This window comes from Schistocerca nitens, chromosome 10 (assembly GCF_023898315.1).
Source record: "Schistocerca nitens isolate TAMUIC-IGC-003100 chromosome 10, iqSchNite1.1, whole genome shotgun sequence".
Classification (NCBI taxonomy): Eukaryota; Metazoa; Arthropoda; class Insecta; order Orthoptera; family Acrididae; genus Schistocerca; species Schistocerca nitens.
This window is the reverse complement of record NC_064623.1, coordinates 73193008-73210179: the sequence shown is the minus strand read 5'-3', so window position 1 is coordinate 73210179 and position 17172 is coordinate 73193008. Positions and strand designations below refer to the sequence as shown.

General features: G+C 44.0%; 1 long non-coding RNA gene across 1 annotated transcript; it reads right to left on the bottom strand.

Moving 5' to 3' along the window:
- Positions 1–277: 277 nt before the first annotated feature.
- On the bottom strand, positions 278–7877 carry LOC126210573 (uncharacterized). Its single transcript, XR_007540705.1, has 2 exons — positions 6950–7877; positions 278–2720 (listed from the first exon to the last, which is right to left on the bottom strand). It is a non-coding gene; the product is annotated as an uncharacterized LOC126210573 (long non-coding RNA).
- Positions 7878–17172: the final 9295 nt, after the last annotated feature.

The window sequence follows — 17172 nt, the reverse complement described above, 5'->3', positions numbered from 1 at the left end:
GGTACATTAGATTTCTATCACTTCACATTAGCACCGCTGTTCAGCAGCTCTCTGGCATTATCACATAGTTTCGCAGTTTACATTTTAATATTGTTGCGCATCATTTTAATGTTGTTGTGCATCATACTCCTTTTCTACCGTGCTGCAATATTCACTACAACAACCTGCTGCGATTGTAGAAGTGTCACAGGCTTGCCATTGAATCCCTTATAGTGGATATGGTGATTCACATATTTTATAATAATAACACAATACATACGATAAAATCATTAACCAATCCAATTTCTTTCTTAAATTTAATTTTGATTTTCATTTACATTCAGACAGTTAGTAAAGTATAATTTCTTTATATTCAAATGTAAAAATACACACTGGTAGTTGTTTCAGATAGAGGATTATAACACTAAAAATTATTATTATTATTATTATTATTAATTCTAACATTTTTATTCCTACAATTTTTCTATGACCACATATAACATTGATAATGTCAATTATCAAATTTATAAATAAAACATAACGTTACAGAGCCTCCACCAGCTTGAACAGTCCCCTGATGATAGGGTCCATGGATTCATGAAGTTATCTCCATTCTATCCCATCCGTTCGATACAATTTGAAACGAGACTCGTCCGACCAGGAAACATGTTTCCAGTCGTCAACAGTCGAATGTTAGTGTTGACGGGCCCAGGCGAGGGTTAAAGCTTTGTGTGGTGCAGTCAATCAACGGTACACAAGTCGGCCTTCGGCTCCGAAAGCCTATATCGATGACGTTTCGTTGAATGGCTCGTACACTGACACTTGTTGATAACCCAGCATTGAAATCTGCAGCAATTTGCGGAAGGGTTGCACTTCTGTCATGTTGAATGATTGTCTTCAGTCGTTGTGGTCGTGTTCTTGCAGGATGTTTATCCGACTGCAACGACGTCGGAGATTAGATGTTTCACCGGATTTCTAATATTCACGGTACACTCGTGAAATGGTCGCACGGGAAAATCCCCACTTCATAGCTACTTCGGAGGTGCTGTGTCCCATCGCTCGTGCACCGACTATAACACCACGTTCAAACTCACTTTCATCTCGATAACCTGATATTGTAGCAGCAGTAACCGATCTAACAACTGCGCCAGACACTTGTCTTTTATAGGCGTTGCCGACCGCAGCACCGTATTCTGCCTACGTATGTCTGTATTTGAATATACATGCGTATACAAACTTCTTTGGCGGTTAAGAGTAAAACTCTTCGTCCACAATGCACACGTTCTTGGGTCCAAGTGATGAGAAAAATTCTTGTCTGATTCGCTTCCGTAATGTAACCTCTCTGGGAATGTGGTTCACTGCAGTGGGTCCAAGTCTATTCTCATCTTCACAGGGTATGACAGCTTCGATAGCCTCAGGTTTCACATCTAACATCGCCTTAAAACATCCAGTGTCACAGAGATCTTTGTAAACTCCTTCCAGCTGTCGTCATGAATGTCGTCAGATTTGTACGACACACTGACCACGCTGCGATTGAGACCGAGCGAGGTGACGCAGCGGTTCAAACCCGCGTCCGATCTCCTCATTCAGGATTTCCGTGATTTCCCTAAACCGCATCAGGCAATATTTGGTTAACATGGGACTGGTGTTTCACTGTGTAACACTATCCGTTTCAGTCAGTGTATTCAATGAAATACTAAGAAACGAAAATTGGACTGAAACTTACCAGCCATCGGCAGAACTGGCCCCAGCAACTTGGAATTTTCTTCTCCAGTTCGCTGAGACGCGTCACGCTGACCACGGTGTGTTTTTCGCCACGGATTGTTTGGTGGACCTTCGTAGCAGACAGCGCCGGCGCTTCCTCGCCTGGTGGTCTGATCCACGCGGGATTGAAGCCCTGTATTTGCACTCGAACTGTTCCTACATAACTGTACTTCCGTCGGGTCAGCATACTGCTGCAATTAGTCACATGCCTCTCGGAGTACGGGCCGACAGTATTCGCCCAGGTTTTCCAGTTGCTAATGAGACAAACGACCCGTGTGTCCATCCACTCTCTGAGGCTACTACGCAAATTTTCACACATGGCTGCGCAGCACCTGTGTTCGACACTTAGTAACAGCTTCAGTTCTGTGTAAACCCTGATCTTTATTGTCTCTTAATTGCTATGACTAGCGAAAACCTAAAAATGTAGCATAGATCGGTCATCGTCCTGCGTTGGACGCTTAACTTCACACTCATTTGGATTCAGTCTGTACAAACGACCGTCTGATTCCCGAAGTTTCATCCCGGGAACTGATTCTGGGTCGTGTCTGACGAACATATGTCGTGTGTCTTTGAGTCAAGGTTTGTAGACAGCACAAGCACATAACGGCCACCACGTAAAGAAACTACCACATTAGTCTAATATTTACCATGCACCATAATGAAAAAAATCCTTATTATCCTTAGTTTTATGCTTCTTACTGTCCTTTCTGTTTCACATGAGACTGGATCTGGGAATAGTTGCCTGCGTCCCTGACGTCTTATGGTTCGGTTGGCAAAACACTGCGGTTACTGCCCCACTGTTCCAGTAAGGGATAAGGTTCTCCAGCTTGCCCCCAGCGCAATCGTTGGACGAGAGGGCGAATTGCAGTCCCTCTAGAAGGCATCTCAGGAACAGGAAGGCTAGAGTGCCCTCCTCACACTATTCGCCTTCACAAGTCGCAAACTGGCGTATCTTCTGGTATTTCTGCTGGTCGGTGCTGAAACAGAGAACCTCACATTGTACTACTTGACCAGTATACTTCAGAGTCACTTGTCTCTCGATATTTTCATCCGAAACCCAATTTGAGCTCTAGTCACATATCCTGAAAGCTATGGATCAAAGCTGTGAGATAGGCTCATTATTTTTCGACATCTGAAACATAAAAAAAATTCCCATGCCGACGCTTCTACTACATCTACATCTACATCCATGCTCCACAAGCCACCTGACGGTGTGTGGTGGAGGGTACCTTGAGTACCTCTATCGTTTCTCCCTTCTATTCCAGTTCGTGGAAAGAAGGATTGTCGGTATGCCTCTTTGTGGGATCTAATCTCTCTGATTTTATCCTCATGGTCTCTTCGCGAGATATACGTAGGAGGGAGCAATATACTGCTTGACTCCTCGGTGAAGGTATGTCCTCGAAACTTCAAGAAAAGCCCGTACCGAGCTACTGAGCGTCTCTCCTGCAGAGTCTTCCACTGGAGTTTATCTATCATCTCCGTAACGTTTTCGCGATTACTAAATGATCCTGTAACGATGCGCGCTGCTCTCCGTTGGATCTTCTCTATCTCTTCTATCAACCCTATCTGGTACGGATCCCACACTGGTGAGCAGTATTCAAGCAGTGGGCGAACAAGCGTACTGTAACCTACTTCCTTTGTTTTCGGATTGCATTTCCTTAGGATTCTTCCAATGAATCTCAGTCTGGCATCTGCTTTACCGACGAACTTTATGTGATCATTCCATTTTAAATCATTCCTAATGCCTACTCCCAGATAATTTATGGAATTAACTGCTTCCAGTTGATGACCTGCTATATTGTAGCTAAATGATAATGGATCTTTCTTTCTATGTATTCGCAGCACATTACACTTGTCTACATTGAGATTCAATTGCCATTCCCTGCACCATGCGTCAATTCGCTGCAGATCCTCCTGCATTTCAGTACAATTTTCCATTGTTACAACCTCTCGATATACCACAGCATCATCCGCAAAAAGCCTCAGTGAACTTCCGATGTTATCCACAAGGTCATTTATGTATATTGTGAATAGCAACGGTCCTACGACCCTCCCCTGCGGCACACCTGAAATCACTCTTACTTCGGAAGACTTCTCTCCATTGAGAATGACATGCTGCGTTCCGTTATCTAGGAACTCTTCAATCCAGTCACACAATTGGTCTGATAGTCCATATGCTCTTACTTTGTTCATTAAACGACTGTGGGGATCTGTATCGAACGCCTTACTGACGAAAGACCGATCATAAGGAATATTAAACGAAATTTGTCTGAGGACTGTGGTCTTCGTCTTACGAAACATGCAGCATGTTCCCTTGGATGGTGACTGAAAAACCTGCGCCGAAATTCGGACAGATATAAAGTTCCGCATTGATGGAAAAATTATCATCTTCTTTAAATGTTGACAAATGTAATATTGTACACTTAACAAGATGTTAACTTTAGTTCTGTCGCTTTCTGAGGTGTCACGTTGGAGATAAGCGACCTATAAAGGTTAAAAATTGTGGATTCATATTTGTAATCCTTTACTAGTCAAGATAACAAAAATGATTCAAAGCCACTAATCTAGCTGCTGCTAAAACAGCTAGTCGTCTTCAGATCTGCAGTTTTATAATATACTGTACATTAGGGAGAATAGCGCGGCGCAAAATGTCATTGTGACAAAGGTTACACAAAGACAATTCATATATACGAAATACGTCAAACATTACTGCGTCTAATCACTAGGCCGACAGAATACAGTTTCTCATCAATAGACTACATACTCTCTTTTTAACATCATTCATACCTCAGCTTTTTTGAAGCTGTAGAACCCGATGGACACTGATAAAAGTTGTAACTAAACTAGTAGACAATTTCTAGATAACAATGAACAGAGTAATGGTGACGCGTATTCAGATTTCATACAGAAAAAATGGCGCTAGGTGACATATAATTATAATACAGTATAATTCATAACAAGACCAATGTTTCTATGAATGGTAGCTCGATGTCTACGTGAGTGACAAACGTATTTGTATCTATACAACAGTGCAAAAAGTGAAGACTATAAAATGTAACATCTGATGGTTTCACTAATAGATATCTTGTCATCCTGGCCGATTGTCAGAAAATGTCGTAGGACGATCATCTCAGTTAAGTGACCTTATGTTTACATGCCATTAGAGGGAAGGCTGTATTGCCGAATATTAAAATTTTCCTTGTACAGCCTTTTAACTGTTGTTTGTGCTTTGACTTCGGCAACATCTCACGTAAACATTAGGCCATTTATCATACGTGATCAGCTTACACCTTTTGTGACGATTGGTTCCAATGGCTCTGAGCACTATGGGACTTTTAACTTCTGACGTCATCAGTCCCCTAGGACTTAGAACTACTTAAACCTAACCAACCTACGGACATAACACATATCCATGTCCGAGGCAGGATTCGAACCTGCGACCGTAGCGGCCGCGCGGTTCCAGACTGTAGCGCCTAGAACCGCTCGGCCACTCCGGCCGGCTTTTTTTACAATTAGCCAGTGTGATAATTTACCTGTAAGTAGAGGTATACTATATTACATTTGATAGCACTGACTTTTTGCACTTTTGTACAGATGCTAATATGTTTACCCTTCACATAGACTTCGACCTTCAACCCACAGATACAGTGGTGGTATTCTCAATTATTTTGTATTAAAGTTATATTCATTCCACGATCTTTTTGTCACTTTAAAATATGGCTATACGTTATCATTACAGTGTTTATTACTTGCTGCAACTTAAGTACGTGATTATTTACAATTATAATCTATGTTAATTGAGCTGTAAATGTACAAAAATGTTGCGCTATGAATGACTTCAAGCACAAGTACGTAATTTATTGATGACAAAGTGTCTCCTTCCGACCTGGTGACTAGACAAGCAATGTTTTTCGTATCTGGTATGTACTGACTTTGTGTAATGTTTGTCATAGTGGCAGCGTCACACTACTGTCCCTCGTGTGCTATTTTCTATACAATTTGTGATCTGAAGATGGCTAGCTAGTTCAGCCGGAACTATATTAATGAGTATGAAACATGTTTGGTATTCAGAATGAGATTTTCACTCTGCAGCGGAGTGTGCGCTGATATGACCTTTGCCTTTCACGGGCAAGTGCTCTACCATCTGAGCTACCCAAGCACGACTCACGCCCCGTCCTCACAGCTTTACTTCCGCCAGTACCTCGTCTCCTACTTTCCAAACTTCACAGAAGCTCTCCTGCGAAGCTAGCAGAATTAGCACTCCTGGAAGAAAGGACATTGCGGAGACATGGCTTAGTCACAGCCTGTAAACATCCTCCAGGCTGTGGCTAAGCCACGTCTCTGCAATATCCTTTCTTCCAGGAGTGCTAGTCCTGCAAGGTTCGCAGGAGAGCTTCTGTGAAGTTTGGAAAGTAGGAGATGAGGTACTGGCGGAAGTAAAGCTGTGAGGACGGGGCGTGAGTCGTGTTCGGGTCGCTCAGATGGTAGAGCACTTGTCCGCGAAAGGCAAAGGTCCCGAGTTCGAGTCTAGGTCCGGCCCACAGTTTTAATCTGCCAGGAAGTTTCAAGTTCGGTATGTGGACTTATGAGGAATATGTGTAAGAATCCGTAATTCCTAACGTTAATAAGTCGCTTGTATCTAGTCTGCTTCACCATAGAGCAACAGAGCTAAATTTATCATTTTGTGAAGCACACAATTTAGCATTTTTGAACGTCTTCACAAGAAGACAATATATGCATCAATCTGAAATTTATCAGTATCTGATTTTTCAGTCGCCACCCAAGTTAACACGTTGCATGTTCCCCACAGAGGAGATGGTTTAAATGGCTCTGAGCATTATGGGACTTAACTTCTGAGGTCATCAGTCCCCTAGAACTTAGAACTACTCAAACCTAAATAACCTAAGGACATCACACACATGCATGCCCAAGGCAGGATTCGAACCTGCGACCGTAGCGGTCGCGCGGTTCCAGACTGTAGCGCCTAGAACCGCTCGGCCACTTCGGCCGGCCACCGAGGAGACCTCAGTTCTATGAGAAATTTCGTATGAGTGGTCTTTCGTTAATAAGCCTTAGTGCAGTACTGCGTTTTCATTCGAATGTCGAAAAATACTATATCTATAGCACTACCTTGATCTATAGCTTGCAGGATATGTGAGAAGAGCTTTAGTTGGCTTTTAGATGAAAATCTTGCGACATAACTTACCTTGTAGTACTCTGACCGATCAGCGAAGCGGAGGTTCTCCGATTCGCGAAAGAAGATGCGCCAGCTTGCGAATGGCAAAGGCGAACGCTATGAAGAGGGCACGTTGACCCTCCTGTTCCTGAGGTGCCCCCGAGAGGGACGTGCAGTTCGCCCTCTCGTCCAAAGACTGCACCGAGGGCGAGTTTGACGACCTCGTCGTTCTCTGGAACGACGGGGGGCAGTAACGAAACATCTGCATTGTTATCCAGCCGAAGCACAAGACGTCAGAGACGCAGACAACTATTACCAAGTCGAGTCTCATGCGAAATAGAAAGGACAATAAGAAGAATGAAAATAAGGATAGTACGGCTTCTTCCGTGGTGGCGTGCGATGAATCTTAGACGGAAACGATAGAAATCTTTACGTGGTGGCCGTTATGTGCTTGTGGTGTCTACAATTCTTGGCCTAGACAAAGACATACGACGTCCGTTTGAGAGGCACTACTCAGATTCGGTTCCAGGGATAAAACTTGCGCAAGCAGGCGGTTGTTTCTACACACTGAATACAAAGGACGACGACGTTAAGAGTGCAGTGCGCACGGGATGAGGAACCGATTCGTGCAACATTTTTACCTTTTCGCTAATCAGAGAAATTCAAAAACAATAAAGTCCAGGAATAATACAGAACGGACACTGTAACTCAGTGTTAAACAGGGCTGCTGCAAAGTCCCGCCTGAAAGTTTGTGCAGTAGCCTCAGGGAGTGGATGAACAAACAGGAAGTCTGCCTCACCAGCAACATGAAAAGCTGGCTGGATATTGTCGCCACGTATGTCGAGAGAGACGTGACTAACTGCAGTAGTATAGCGATCCGACTGAAATATAGCTGTGTAGAAACACTTGGAGCGTACATGCAGGGTTCCAATCCCGCTTGGATCAGACCACCAAGGGAGGAAGCGCCGGCGCTGTCTGCTACGAAGGTCCACCAAGCAATCCGTGACGCAAAACACGTCGTGGTCAGCGCGACGCGTCTCAGCGAGCTGGAGAAGAAAATTTCGTGTTGCTGGGGCCAGTTCTGCCGATGGCTGGTAAGTTTCAGTCCATTTTTCGTTTCTTAGTATTAGAACAAATAAGGCAGATGGGATAGGTAACATTCCATCAAAATTTCTAAAATCATTGGGAGGAGTCGCAACAAAAATATTCACTTTGGTGTGTAGAATATATGAGTCTGGCGACACACCATCTGACTTTTGGGAAAAAATTTCATACACACAGTGCCGAAGACCGCAAGACGTGACAAGCGCGAGAATTATCGCATCATCAGCTTCACAGCTCATGCATCCAAGTTGCTGACAAGAATGACATACAGATGAATGTAAACAGAAGTTGAGGATGTGTTACATGATGATCAGTTTGACTATGGGAAAGATAAAGGCAATTCTGACGCTGCAGTTGATAATGGAAGCAAGACTAAAGAAAAATCAAGACACGTTCACAGGCTCTGACGACCTGGAAGAAGCGCTTGCCAACGTAAAATGGTGCAAGATGTTTGAAATTCTGAGAAAAATAGGGATAAGCCATAGGGAGAGACAGGTAATATGCAATAATTAAAAGATCCAAGAGGGGACGACCAACAACGAAGTGCTCGGATTAAAAGGGTGTAAGACAGGGATGTAGCCTTTCGTCTGTACTGTTCAATCTGTACATCAAAGAAGCAGTTATGGTAATAAAAGAAAGATTCAGGAGTGGAATTAAAATTCAAGGTGAAATGATATCAATGATACGATTCGCTGATGACATTACTATACTGAGTCAAAGTGAAGAACAATTACGGGATCCACTCAATGGGTACAGAATATGGATTGAGAGTAGATCGAAGAAAGACGAAAGTACTGAGAAGTAGCAGAAACGAGAAGAGCGAGAAACTTAAAATCAGGATTGACGGTCATGAAGTAGATGAAATTAAGGAATTCTACTACCAAGGCAGCAAAATAACCAATGACGGACGGAGCAAGGAGGACTTCAAAAGCAGACTAGCACTGGCAAAAAGGGCATTCCTGGCCAACGGAAGTCTATTAGTATCAAACATAGACCTTAATTTGAGGAAGAAATTTCTGAGAATGTAAATTTGCAGCACCAGATTATGTGGTAGTGAAACATGGATTGTCGGAAAATCGGGACACAAGAGAACCGAAGCACTTGAGTTGTAGTGCTGCAGATGAATTTTGAAAATTAGGTGGACTGATGAGGTAAGGAATGAGGAGGTTTGCGCAGAATCTGAGAGGCGAGAAATATATGGGAAACACTGACAAGAAGAAGGGACAGGATTATAGGACCTGTTTAGACATGAGGGACTGACTTCCATAGTACTTGAGAGAGCTGCAGAGGGCAAAAACTGTGAAAGAAGACGGAGATTGGAATACATCTAGAAAATAATTGAAGACAAAGGTTGCAAGTTCTACTGTGAGATGAAGAGGTGGGAGGTCGTAAGACAGTCCAGATTCCCTAGGTTTCTAACTCTTTAGCCGCCTAACAGCGTTGCCCGGGGTGTACCACGTGGAGGCGAGTTAGAAATTACACCCCAGATGAAGAAGTGGGCACAGGAGGGAATTCGTTACATTGACTGCAACGGACGGTGTTGCACAGTAAACTCTCTCGAGATGCACGCTACTTAACATGTACTAAATGGCTGGCATAAAAGTTTTCTGGGTATAGTACTGCGTCATAATGTAAAAACTACTGCTGCTGGAGAAAAACCAACGTTTCGGCCACGATTGCAGCGGCCTTCTTCTGGGTCATTAGACCCAGAAGATTTCTCCAGCAGCAGTAGTTTTTACATTATGACCCGGTACTACACCCAGAAAACTTTTATGTCGACTGACTCTGGCCGCGGAAGCCTACGCAATCATATGTACTAAATGATTAAATTTTGATTCCAACTTTTTAAGATGTGTAGACAGCACAAGTGTGTAACGGCCACAATCTGCTGAAAGTATAATTTTGTAATTCATGGTACAGCAAAGCGGAAACAAGTCTTTATTACCCCTCTTTTATTCTTCTTATTGTCCTTTTTATTTCACATTATACAGGATCTGTGAACAACTGTCTGCTGCGTCTTCGGCGTCTCGTGTTTCAGTTGGCTGGGCAGTGCGGACACTTCTTGTCTGACCCCGTTGTTCCAGGAAAGTGCCAGTAAGTGAACCTTAACTCCAGCGGCGCCGTTGTACGACAACAGTGCCCTCGGAGGCACGCCACCAACAGAAGGGCCACAGTACCCTCCTCAAGCCGTTCACCTGTATCAGTCGCAAAACGGCGTGTTTTCTGGTATTTCACCCGGTGGTGTGCCCTGAAACAGAGAATACCGTTGTACCACTCGGCCAAAGTTAAAAACTGATACAAATATTGTCATCTTGTTAAAGTGTTAGGAAATGCACTGAAGCGCCAGCGTAACTAGTATAGGCATGCATATTCAAATACAGAGGGATATAAACAGGCAGAATACGGCGCTGCGGTCGGCAACGCCTATATTAGGCAACAAGTGCCTGGCGCAGTTGTTAGAGCGGTTACTGCTGCTACAATGGCAGGTTATCAAAATTTAAGTGATTCTGGACGTGGTATTATAGTCGGCGCACGATCGATTGGACACAGCACATCCGAGGAAGCGATGAAGTGGGCATTTTCCGGCATTATAATTTCACGAGCGTACCTTGAATATCAGGAATCCGGTAAAACTTCAAATCTCCGACATCGCTGTGTCCGGAAGAAGATCCTGCAAGAACGGGCCCAACGGCGACTTAAGAGAATCGTTCATCGTGGCAGAGGTACAACCCTTCCCCAAATTGCTGCAATGATGGGCCATCAACCAGTGCCAGCGTGCGAACCACTCAACGAAACATCATTGATATGGGCTTTCGGACCTGAAGGCCCACTCGTGTGCCCTTGATGACTACACGACAAAAAAGCTTTACGCCTCGACTGGGCCTATCAAACACCGACGGACTGTTGATGACTGGAAACATGTTGTCTGGTCGGACGAGTCTCGTTTCAGATTGTCTCGGACGGATGGACGTGTAGGGGTATGAAGACAACCTCATGAATCCATGGATCCTGCATGTCAGCAGGGGACTGTTCAAGTTGGTGGAGGCTCTGTAATGGTGTGGTGCGTGTGCAGTTGGATTGATATGAGACCCCTGATACGTCTACACACGACTATGTTAGGTGACACGTACGTAAGCATCCTCTCGCATCACCTGCATCCATTCTTGTCCATTGTGGATTCCGACGGACTTGGACAATTCCAGCAGAACAATGCGACACCCCACACCTCCAGAATTGCTATACAGTGCCTCCAGGAACACTCTTCTGACTTTAAACACTTCCGCTTGCCAACGGACTGCCCAATATGAACAATATTGAGCGTATCTGGGATGCCTTGGAACGTGCTGTTGAGAACAGATCTCCACTCCCTTGTACTTTTACGGATTTATGGACATCCCTGCAGGATTCATGGTGCCAGTTCCCTGCAGCAGTACTTCAGACGTTAGTTGGGTCCATGCCACGTCGTGCTGCGGCACTGCTGCCTGCTTGCGGGGGCCCTACACGATATTAGGCAAATGGACCTGTTTCTTTGATGATGATGATGTTTGGTTTGAGGGCGCTCAACTGCGCGGTTATCAGCGCCCGTACAAATTTCCAACCCTTGCTCAGTTCAAACTCGCCACTTTCATGAATAATGATGAAATGATGAGGGCAACACAAACGCCAAGTCATCTCGAGGCAGGTGAAAATCCCTGACCCCGCCGGGAATCGAACCCGGGACCACGTGCTCGGGAAGCGAGAACGTGACCACGAGACCACGAGCTGCGGACAGTTTCTTTGACTCTTCAGTATATAATACTGTACACTCACCAAATGATAAATATAGTTCTGTTGCTTACTGACGTAACAGGATGGACATGTTAAAAGCTATTGCTGGCTGTATATAATTCCTTATTAATCAAGATAACAAAAATGATTCATAATCGTTAAACTATTTTCAGCTAAAACAGCTAGCCATCTTGAGATCTGAAATTTTATAGAAAACTACACATGAGAGCAGTAATGTGACACGAACTGTCATAATGACAAAGGTTACGCGAAGTCAGTATATACCAAAGACGACAAATCTTGAGGCCGGTAGGTGACACTTTGTCATCAATAGGTTGAATAGTTGTGCTTAAAATCATTTATAGCTCAACATATCTGTACGTATACAGCTCTATGAACATTGATAATTATTTTAACTAAACAAGTAAACAAGACCCAGATAATAGCAACTACCGTAATGGTAACATACAGGGTGTCGATTATAGAACTATACGAAAAGAAAGGAAATTAGTTACAAATAACGGCCTGCACACACTTTATTCAATGTGTAAACGTCACTACAGATATTCGGATTTATGTTTGACATGCTCGATATGCCTGCCATCATTGGCGATGATGTGGCGCAGACGAATAGCGAAATTCTGCATGACCCGCTAAAGTGTCGGAACATCGATGCTTACGATCTCCTGAATGGCTGTTTTCAGCTCAACAGTGGTTTTGAGGTTACTGCTGTACACCTTGTCTTGTATATAGCCCCACAAAAAGGAGTCGTATGTGTTAAGATCCGGAGAATATGACGGCCAGTCGATGCCTATGCCAGTGGCCTCTGGGCACCCCAGAGTCAGAATGCTGTCCCCAAAGTGCTCCTCCAGGACATTAAACACTCTCCTGCTTAAATGGGGTCAAGCTCCGCCTTGCACGAACCACATCTTGTCGAAATCAGGGTTACTTTGGATAATGAGGAGGAAATCATCTTTCAAAACCTGCAGGTACGGTTCGGAAGTCAAAAAATGGCTCTGAGCACTATGGGACTCAACTGCTGAGGTTATTAGTCCCCTAGAACTTAGAACTAGTTAAACCTAACTAACCTAAGGACATCACAAACATCCATGCCCGAGGCAGGATTCGAACCTGCGGCCGTAGCGGTCTTGCGGTTCCAGACTGCAGCGCCTTTAACCGCACGGCCACTTCGGCCGGCGGTTCGGAAGTCACCGTGCCCTCAAGTAATATGAATTATTCCGGGACTGGACATACCACACCACACAGTAACCTGTTGGGGATGAAGAGACTTCCGATCCCAAAATGGGGATTCTCAGTACCCGAATGCGCCAATTTTGCTTATTGACGAACCCATTCAAATGAAAGTGGACTTCGTCGCTAATCCATGGTAAACTATTTCCCATTATTCCCCGCGCCCAGCCGTCCAGTTTGAACGTCCTTTCGCAAACCGTTCAGAAGTTATGACGATTTTATTTCACGTAGTTCAATAAATGTCACCCTGTACATGCATATCTGAACGTGACAAAATACCGCTAGATGGCATATAACTTTTATACAATGTAATTCAAAATAACTTCAATGTATCAATGAGTAGTAGCCTGAAGTCTACGTGAGTGGTACAGATGTTAGCAGCTGTGCAAAAGTGTAAGAAATCAAACATATGAAATATAACATAGTGTACCTTCACTTATACGTAAACTGTCATAGTGGCTAACAGTCAGAAAATGTTCTAGGCTGATCATCTGATATTTTGGGGTAGCATTACGTGGGGCCGACGTACGCCGCTGGTGTACGGCTGTACGATACGAGAATGCCAGCCTCCGACCGATAGTGCAACCATATCGGCAGCACATTGGCGAGGCATTCGTCTTCATGGACGACAACTCACGTCCCCATCGAGCACATCTTGTGAATGACTTCCTTCAGGATAACGACATCGCTCGACTAGAGTGGCCAGCATGATCTCCAGACATGAACACTATCGAACATGCCTGGGATAGATTGAAAAGGACTGTTTATGGACGACGCGACCCGCCAATCACTCTGAGGGATCTACGCCAAATCGTCGTTGAGGAGTGGGACAATCTGGACCAACAGTGCCTTGATGAACTTGTGAATAGTATGCCACCACGAATTCAGGCAAGCACCAATGCAAGAGGATGTGCTACTGGGTGTTAGTGGTACCGGTGTGTACAGCAATCTGGACCACCACCTCTGAAGGTCTCGCTGTATGGTGGTACAACATGCAATGTGTGGTTTTCATGAGCAATAAAAAGGGCGGAAATGACGTTTATGTTTTCTATTCCAATTTCCTATACAGATTCTGGAACTCTCGCAACCAAGACGATTCAAAACTTTTTTTGATGTGTGTATGTACAACCACACCATCACGCCATCACTAATAGTAAATAGGCGAAACTGAAACGACATGTGTTGTTCTTACAAGGGAAACTCCCCATCCCTCCCTCCCCCCCCCCAAATTTATTGGTTAAGTGGCCTAGTGGATTCCCCGACAAAAACTGGACACAGAACAAGCATGAAAACAAGGTGTATTGAACTACGAAAAAACAACCATAATAGAAGCAGGTAACGGTCCAAGATTAAGATGTGCAACATCGAGCAAATAAGAAGAAGCACGGCGACGTGAGTGTGTGGTCACAGTTTCGGACTGCCATGTCGTAGATCCATATTCAAATCTCATTGGTTCTCATCTTTTTCCCCCACAGATTTATGAAGTGTCCGTTCGGTCATTGACGTCTCTGTTCTTCTGTAGTCTTGGCCAATGTCATACTATATATTGGTTCTAGAATGAAATTTTCACTCTACAGCGGAGTGTGCGCTGATATGAGACTTCATGGCAGATTAAAACTGTGTGCCGGACCGAGACTCTAACTTGGGACCATTGCCTTTCGCGGGCAAGTGCTCTACCAACTGAGCTACTCAAGCACGACTCACGCCCCGTCCTCACAGCTTGAATTCCGCCAGTACCTCGTCTCCTACCTTCCAAACTTCACAGAAGCTGCACTGCGAACCACTTGCCCGCGAAAGGCAAAGGTCCCGCGTTCGAGTCTCGGTCCGGGACACACTTTTAATCAGCCAGGAAGTTTTATATATTGGTTATTGAACGTGAGGTACGAATATATTACCATAGCAAGTAAATGTGATGTATAGTGAGAGCACGCGATATGCGGTATATGCCTCTCACAGAAATGAAAACAACAAATAAACGGCAGTGAAATGTTTTGCAGCAAAGGAATTCAAGAGTCACAACTTCCAGAACGAAACGCAAGAGTCATAACGTGTGGTACTTGTGTGGAACAAATAGGAGCTACGTACGTCTGGAGGTCCCTTCGTTACACCTCGCTGTTGCAAACGGACGTTACACCACGACAGAGACACAAATCTGAATACAACGAACAAACATGTCAATGACCGGATAGACACATCATAATTATGTGAAAAAATGAGGCACCAGAGAAATTTGAACACTGGTACTTGGATCTCCCCCTTCGCAGTCTAACGCCGTAAATACGCAACCGCAGCGCCATCCGTAATGATAATCGGTCGATGTTGCACATCTTGAGCTTGTACTGTTCACTGTTTCTATTTTGCTATTTTACCGTAGTTCAACACACCTTTCTCCTGTTTTCATGCTTGGATCTGTGTTCAGCTTTTGTCGGGCTATCCACTGGGTCCTCTTATCACTGAATCTGTCACGGGTACGATGGGGAGAGCCCCATGAACTATTATGCACTAATGTTGTACAGGTAATGAAGTTGTCATACTTTGTATGGTGGAACAAGCAGTCTTCAATCAGTAATGGTAGTTGCCAATTCTGTCCTACCACATCTTTCTCGCAATGTATACAAGTATCTGTGTTTGTATAAGTATATGTACACAAAATATCGACATCGACTACACCTATGTGATTAAAGGTAGGTAAGAAATAAATATTTCAGAGAAGTTACGATTCCCATTGATTTACCGAGAAGGGTAATGTAATAATGTTTGGAATTTCCTTCAATTTATCTGCAGTGTGTTACATTTACATAACGTTGGGTACCAGCTGCAAGTATCCACACCAAACGTTGTTGCTCTGCGGGTCTTCCAAAATTTCCTTACAGTTTTCTGGCGCGTTGGAGGGGATTTTCCCGTCTCATCCCCCCCCCCCCGTCCCACCATCCAAAAAAGAAGGACTTACGCAAACCAAACTTTCTTCTTTGAAGAAAGATGAACGTAAGTGTATCCTCAAACACTGATTATGAAAACTCGAAACCATTTCGCCATTCCAATAGCTTATTGCTGGGTACGCTCTTGAACGACCCCATAAAATTGGGGTATTCCTGACGTTTGTGTCTACTCTCTGAAACGTTAAGATGAGTAAAGATTTGTAAATATATAAAACAAGAGTAGAGAGTTTCTTTCGGAATCTGTCGTAACAACCATAACGGAAATACAAGAGTCATCACTTCTAAAGCCAATGTTTTGTGTAACTGCAGCCTCAAATACTTCCAACAATTCTCGTCTCATTCAGAAATTCCTAGTTTTTCAACTTTCTAATGGGCATTTTTACATACTTCTGCGTACATTCTCCACAATCTCCGTATCACAAACTGAATGCCTCCTTCGAACTCGTAAATCTTACAGACGGCACTAAGTTTTCCAATTGCTAGTCAAAGAAACGAAGCATTGTATGAAGCACAGTCAAAAAGGCTTTCAAGTGTGCCGGGATTCGTCAGTGGAGTGTACTTGTGCATTGTGTGTCGTACATTTGAAACAGTCTGTGTGCTTCACACGTTCAAACTACTCACCTCTGCGTCGAAGAAGCGTGGGACGGTTTTCGTGGCGGTGGCAATTTCAACCTTTCAGCTCGTGACTGATTCTCTTTATATCGAGTTGGCCGTATTAATACCTGTACGGCATTATCTTCTTGTTCGATAAGATAAGCTTGTGCGCTGGCGTTACTTTGCTTTACGTAATTCCTCAAGGAACTTCACATCTCTTCGAGAAAAATTACCACGTGTCCATATTCTGTGACCTATAGTTAAGTAGATCCCAGGCAAACTAAACTGCTTTGGCATTATTGGCATCTTTGCCGTATGAAATATAACTTTCTGCACTTCATCAGAGAAAGCCGAGAGTCTCACTGACAGAATGCATCACAGGCATGAAACTAACTTCGCAATAGTAAAACACAATGTAGGAGGCCCCACCAGGTTCGTTACTGAGCCCACTGCTCTTCTTAACCTTCATAAGTCATCGTCTAACGACATTATAGCCGAGTCAACGAAGACCACAAGAGGTCGAACAGCGGAAAAATCGTGTAGTCTCAAATTGTTGCACAGTGGTAGGGGAGACTGTCATGAACAATATACTGAAAA